Raw genomic sequence first — 6,582 nt, 5'->3', positions numbered from 1 at the left:
CCATCGTCTGAAGGAGTTTCTCATATTTCACTTGGTTGGAAAAGAAATAACAAGTAGTTTCTCTTTCTTCCTCACTGTGAGTGTGTGATTCTATTTAGTGTACCTCACATGTGTTTCACTCTTCTCTCCACTCGTGTTTACACTCATTCTCACAAGTGTATCACTCCTCTCATAGCTCCAACATTCAGCTGTACCTGCAAGGAAAATCACCTTAGCCATCCTTAAGGAGGTCATATGTGGTGCAATGGGAGTTCGCAAATCCCCATCCTTGTTAAACTCGTCAGATGAATCTGAGTCATAATCTACAAGTTGCTAGTTTCCCTTTTAGGGTTCCATATTTGAATTCTGGGAAGGTAAACAATGATCCAACGAGTTTAGCATAAAGATCAAAGTTCCCTTCTAATGTCTGTGAAGACATTTCCTGTGACTCATTAGGTAATATCTGAATCATTGTCAACAAGTTGCCGATCTGCACCTATGTCAGATCCACTATCCGCAGATGCATCCAGCGGATTTAAGCCTGGGGAGGTAGACACTGACCACTGACATATGGCTTTTGGATCAGTATACTCTCCTAACACCTGTAAAGGCAATTGGTCCATTAACGAACCTTGAACAATCGAATCTGACCTTAAAATGGTCGAAACTCTTGTTTCCGTCAACTCATCCTTTGTGTGTGTAACCTTTCCATGTGCATCAAGAATTGTTTATATTTGAAGTGGTGACACTACATCGGATACCCTGGCCGACAGGCAAATTTTAATAGACACACCCTTTTGAGAGAATGAATCTAGTAACTGTTTTTGAGCCTTTTCAGCCATTACATCTTTTTGAGAAGATGTATGAGGGCTAGCAGTTGTCTCGGTTTAAATACTACTCATCTATGTAGGAGACAGAGCTGCTGGGTTGACTTCAGAACCTTCCTTATGTGGTGCACTAAGGCACTATCTCCCTCACGCTCACTCATACTTCATTTTAGTGGTAAAAGAGTGTTGGTTGGTTCTGTTTCTGTGTTTGTCTTTACAGTCTGGGATAGATGTTGTGGGTTTTCAACCTCATGACTGTCAATGAAAGAAAGTCATTGGAGACTGAACCTGTATCACAGAACATATGACAATAGAGAGATAAAATGTACTTAAGATATATAATGAATGAAAATTATACATTTAATCTTTTGAGAGTAATGATGTACAATAGTGATTCAAAAGATTTTACATGAAATAAGAAATCACTAATGTAGAAAGAAGTTTGATTTACTCCTAAAACTGTTTGCACATATAAAACAATATGTTTGTGCCTAGTGATAAGAGAGTTATTAATATGACGACTCTACTAGTTCATATTAAACTGTAACTTCAGGTAGAGTGTCATAACATGTTCTTGACGATTGCTTGAGTAGCACACTAGTTCATACCAACCTGAAGTGAGATTGTGAAGAAGAGATTGCATAGTCCAATAGATCTGCAGCTGCAAAGTCCATGAACTGTGGTGCATTGACTTCCTCTTTTGACTCACCAACCAGGAGTACACTTGTACACATCTTACTAGAGTCCAATTCCAAGTGTAATGTGCATCAGGTGCCTGATATGTCGTAATATTCTCAAGTCTCGTCACTGGTGCTATATGTTAGATACTGCTTCCTGATAATAACCTAGCACAATATACAAATTTACAATGATAACATTCCCAGCTTGCAAACAGCCATATCCCTCAGATAAACCTTTGTTGTTATCTCCAAAGGTAACCAGGGGGCCAACTTTCTCAACCACATTTGATAGCAGGGTTCTATCTCCGGTCATATGTCTTGATGATCCACTGTCAAGAATCCACACTACCGGTTACACCTGTTTAATGCCCTGCACTACAAATGGATTAGACCTTCTTCGGAACCCAAACATGGTTGGGCCCGACATACTTGTAGAATTGTCCTTTGTCAGGCAAAACAACATTTTTAACTTTAATGGTCTCAACTTTCTCAATGACTGAACATTTGACCTTGTAAACAGCCTTAACAAATTTTTGTTTAAGCTTAGGCACAAATGTCTCCTTTCTAGCCTTAGAAGGACTAGCAGTCTTAGATTTATCATGCTTCTTGTTATTCACATGCTGACGTGGAGTAGTCTTATCATTAGAAACATGCTTATTATTAAAATAAGCATACATCATATTAAAAGCACAAGACATACAATTAGAAACACCACATGCTTTATGAGAGATATTAACAGCAGGCAATTTATGCATGGTAGACATGGCATTTTTGTTATCCAACTCATGTGTGTCTGAGTTAGTCTCAGTTGCTTTCACAACTTTGACTGGAACTTTCGACACACTTGGCTTGGAAACAACCTTCTCATTAGCACGATCTTCAGCACGTATTTCTTCTTGAATAACAGAAGAGGTCGCATCAAATGGTTCAGCAATTGATACTTTATAGAGGGGTTCATCAACACCCTTAAGCACATGTGGTACTTCCCTCCCTTTAGCACAGACATGAGGAGGGGAGTTTATGCCTAATTCTCCAATAACAACATTATAATCATAACCTATTCCAGATTTTTGATTAACAGCTTGCTTACTGTAGAACTCTTTAGCCTTCGAACAAGAATTGAAGTGGGCTCTAACCTTAGTCTCAAGACCGGTGATCTTGTCTTTGAGAATAGTTTCGAGTTTTCTATAACATTCAACTCTATTATCTAGAAAAGATACTTGTTCTTTTAACTTGTCTTGATTAATGTGCACAAGTCTTAATTCATTGACCTCTTTCTCAAGGTCTTTGATCTGTAAACTTAACAGTTCATTATCACGACGAACACAATCTAAGTTACCTCCTAGATGATAAACTAATTCAGCATCAGTATATTTTACCTCTTTTCTTGACGATGAAGCTTTTCCATCAATAGCCATAAGAGCAAGATTCCCTTCTTCTTCATCTTCACTATCAGTATCATCCCAGCTTCTTCCCTTTTCCAGGTAAGCCCTTTCAGAGTTACTCTTCTGATTTGAATCATAAGAGTTCTTCCTTACTTGCTTTGGCTTCCTGCATTCTGTGGCAAAGTGTTCCAACTCATTGCAGTTATAGCATCTAATGGTGCTCCGATCAACCATCCCTGTTTTGTATCCACCACTACTGGTGTTAGAGGATGAAGATCCACCTGTCTGGAATCTGTTGTAGTTGGACTTGTACTTGAACTTGGGATTTCTCTTGAATCTGACATTGGAGAATATCTTGACAATTTGGGCCATTGACTCATCTTCCAATTGCTCCAGCTCTTCCAAGGAATAAAAATCATCACTGGATTGATTTGTAGTAGGAGGATCATATTCTGCTACTAACACATTTTCCTCAGCCTTGGAAAACTGTACCATTCTCTCTAACTGTTGAGATTGTTGTTGTTGTTGACCTTCAGCTACAAGAGCAGTAGATGTGCTAACCATTCTATCATTCCCGTAGACTTCCTTTTGCTGAATCTGCTCCAACTCATAGGTTTTTAACACACCATAGAGTCTATCCAAAGAAATCTCACTCAGATCTCTAGCTTCTCTAATGGCAGTGATTCTATGTTCAAGATGAGTTAGCAGTGTTAAAAGGAACTTTTTGTTGACCTCCCTGATTGAATAATATTTTCCATTTATGTTCAGGTTGTTGATCAACACATTGTACCTCTCAAACACTTCAGTAATTCCTTCTCCTGGATTGGATTTAAAGTATTCATACTCAGAGGTTGAGATCTCTAACTTGTTCTCCCTAACTTCCTCTGTGCCTTCATTAATTACCTCAATAGTTTCCCACATGTGTTTGGAATTTTTACAGTTCATCACATGTCTGTTCATCAAGGGATCAAGGGAATCAATTAATATTAATTGAAGGCTGGCATCCAAGGAGGCTTCTTCTTTTTCAGCAGGAGAAAAATCCTCAGGCTCTTTTGGATAGGTTCTCGCTTTGGTAATCACAACATCATCTACTATCACCTCTGGTTCAATAACCATTGGAGTTGTTGGACCCTTCTTTAACAATTTCAGATATTTGGGATTTGCAACATGTAAAAACAAGAGCATCTTCTTCTTCCACATGACATAATTTTCTTTATCAAATAGTGGAATTTTAACGGTTCCAACTTTTTGTGAAGTCATTATGAATTTTTGAATAAATAAAAATTCAAGGAGTTGAAAAATCACAAAAGTCTAGGATCTTGATTTGTTCGTTAATCAGAAGGCTCTGATACCAATTGTTAGGTCCCAATGTGTTTGTAAAAGGGGGGGTTGAATACAAACAGTACCGAATAATCGAATAAAATGCGGAATAAAAATTGAAACAAAATTCAAGTTAAATAAGAATATTATTAAACTTGAAAGGTGTTACAACAACTGTATCGATTACAAGGAATTAATCTCAAATTAATTATCACAAATCTAGAATAAATTCGACATGAACTTTTTATATTTTTGCAATAAAAAGATTCAAATGCTAAACGTAATTTGAGATTAAGTTCTAGGGATTTTGATCCGCTAGATAGTTACACAAGAACAAGATAAAGATTTCTAGTGGTTTGGATTTAACTTTACAAACTAGAAATTATGTCTTGAAATTAGCAGAGAAGATGAAAAATTTGTTCTGCTTCTTTTTCTTCTTTTTCTCGGGTTCTGTTGTGTTGTGTTGTTTTTACTTCTGTTCTGCTGCTTTCCTTTTTAACAAATCAACAGACTTGAATAGAGCTGGCATGACAATCCTTTTAGCTGGTAGGACATTCGGTGAGACTATCCTTTTGAACTAGCAAGACAATCCCAATAGCTAGCAAGACTATCTGTAAGTCATATGTCATATGCCTATTTGTATATTCGAGGATTCAACTCAACTCAAATAAGAATATAATAAGTAAATAGTGGATCGACCGTCAGAGAGATCTCGCAAAGTAATATCTGTCAAAGGATTCAGAAACAAGGTTCATCTACAGACTTGAGGAGTTAATTCACTGGAAGAAGTTCAAGAAGTTGATCATGCCTCAGTGATATAAATCAAGATCGTGGAGTGACAGAGATCTCGTCAGAGTATCATTAATTACAAGGATTTAATCTGAAGAAAATCAAAGTGTCAAAGTCAAGACATGAAGAAACGTCACGGAAGTTAGTCACTCATGAACCAGACAGTACATCGAGTGTCAACATTGAAGTGGTGGAATTGATTCATAATTTTCAGTGATTTTCAGAAGATCTGCAGAAGGATGGGTGCTGTTGAAGACTAGAATTAATTCTCTATTAATTAATTAAGTCATCTAATTTAATTAAGAAAATAAATTATATCTGCGAAGAATAATTTATTTATTAATTGAATTAATTGATTAATTAATTCTGAATTAATTTTAGGAATTTTCAGAATTTAAATTGGATTAAAATCTGCATTAAATCAGCAAGACAATTGAAAATGAACTAGCATGACAATCAGGATTGTCATACCGATTGTCATGCTAGGCCATTTTCAATAGTCTCACCGAAAGTTACACTAGGAGAAGGATTGTCTTGCTAGTTCATTCTGATTGTCATGCTAGTTCATTCAGATTGTCTTGCTAGTTCATTCTGATTGTCATGCTAGTTCATTCAGATTGTCTTGCTAGTTCAATCCATTGTCCTACCGAAAGTCTTGCCAGCTATAGGATTGTCATGCCAATTCAATTCTATTCGGTTGTTGATTAAAAAGAAGCAGAGAAGCAGCAACTCAATAATCCAGAACACAGAAGTCAAGAACAAAGCAGAAAAGAAAAACAAGAAGAAATATTTCATATTTTCATCTGCATACTTCAAGATTAAATTTCTAGATTGTAAAGTTAAATCCAATCCACTAGAAATCTTTATCTTGCTCTTGTGTAACAATCTAGCGGATTAAAATCCCTAGAACTTAATCTCAAATCGCGTTTAGCATTTGATTCTAATTATTGCAAAAATAGAAAAAGTTCATGTCGAATTTATTCTAAATTTGTGATAATTAATTTGAGATTAATTCCTTGTAATCGATACAGTTGTTGTAACACCTTTCAAGTTTAATAATATTCTTATTTAACTTGAATTTTGTTTCACATTTTTTATTCCGCATTTAATTCGATTATTCGGTACTATTTGTATTCAACCCCCCCTTCTACAAACACATTGGGACCTAACAATTGGTATCAGAGCCTTCTGATTAACGAACAAATCAAGATCCTAGACTTTTGTGATTTTTCAACTCCTTGAATTTTTATTTATTCAAAAATTCATAATGACTTCACATAAAGTTGGAACCGTTAAAATTCCACAATTTGATAAAGAGAATTATATCATGTGGAAGAAGAAGATGCTATTATTTTTACAAGTTGCAAATCCCAAATATTCAAACTTGTTAAAGAAGGGTATAAAAACTCCGATGGTTATTGAACCGGAGGTAATAATAGATGGTGTGGTGACTACTGAAGCTAGAACCTATCCAAAAGAGCCTGAAGATTTTACTCCTGCTGAGAAGGAAGAAGCCTCCTTGGATGCCAGCCTTCAATTAATATTAATTGATTCCCTTGATCCCTTGATGAACAGACATGTGATGAACTGTAAAAATTCTAA

This window comes from Apium graveolens, chromosome 3, assembly GCF_009905375.1.
Source record: "Apium graveolens cultivar Ventura chromosome 3, ASM990537v1, whole genome shotgun sequence".
Lineage (NCBI taxonomy): Eukaryota > Viridiplantae > Streptophyta > Magnoliopsida > Apiales > Apiaceae > Apium > Apium graveolens.
This window is presented reverse-complemented; position numbering follows the sequence as displayed.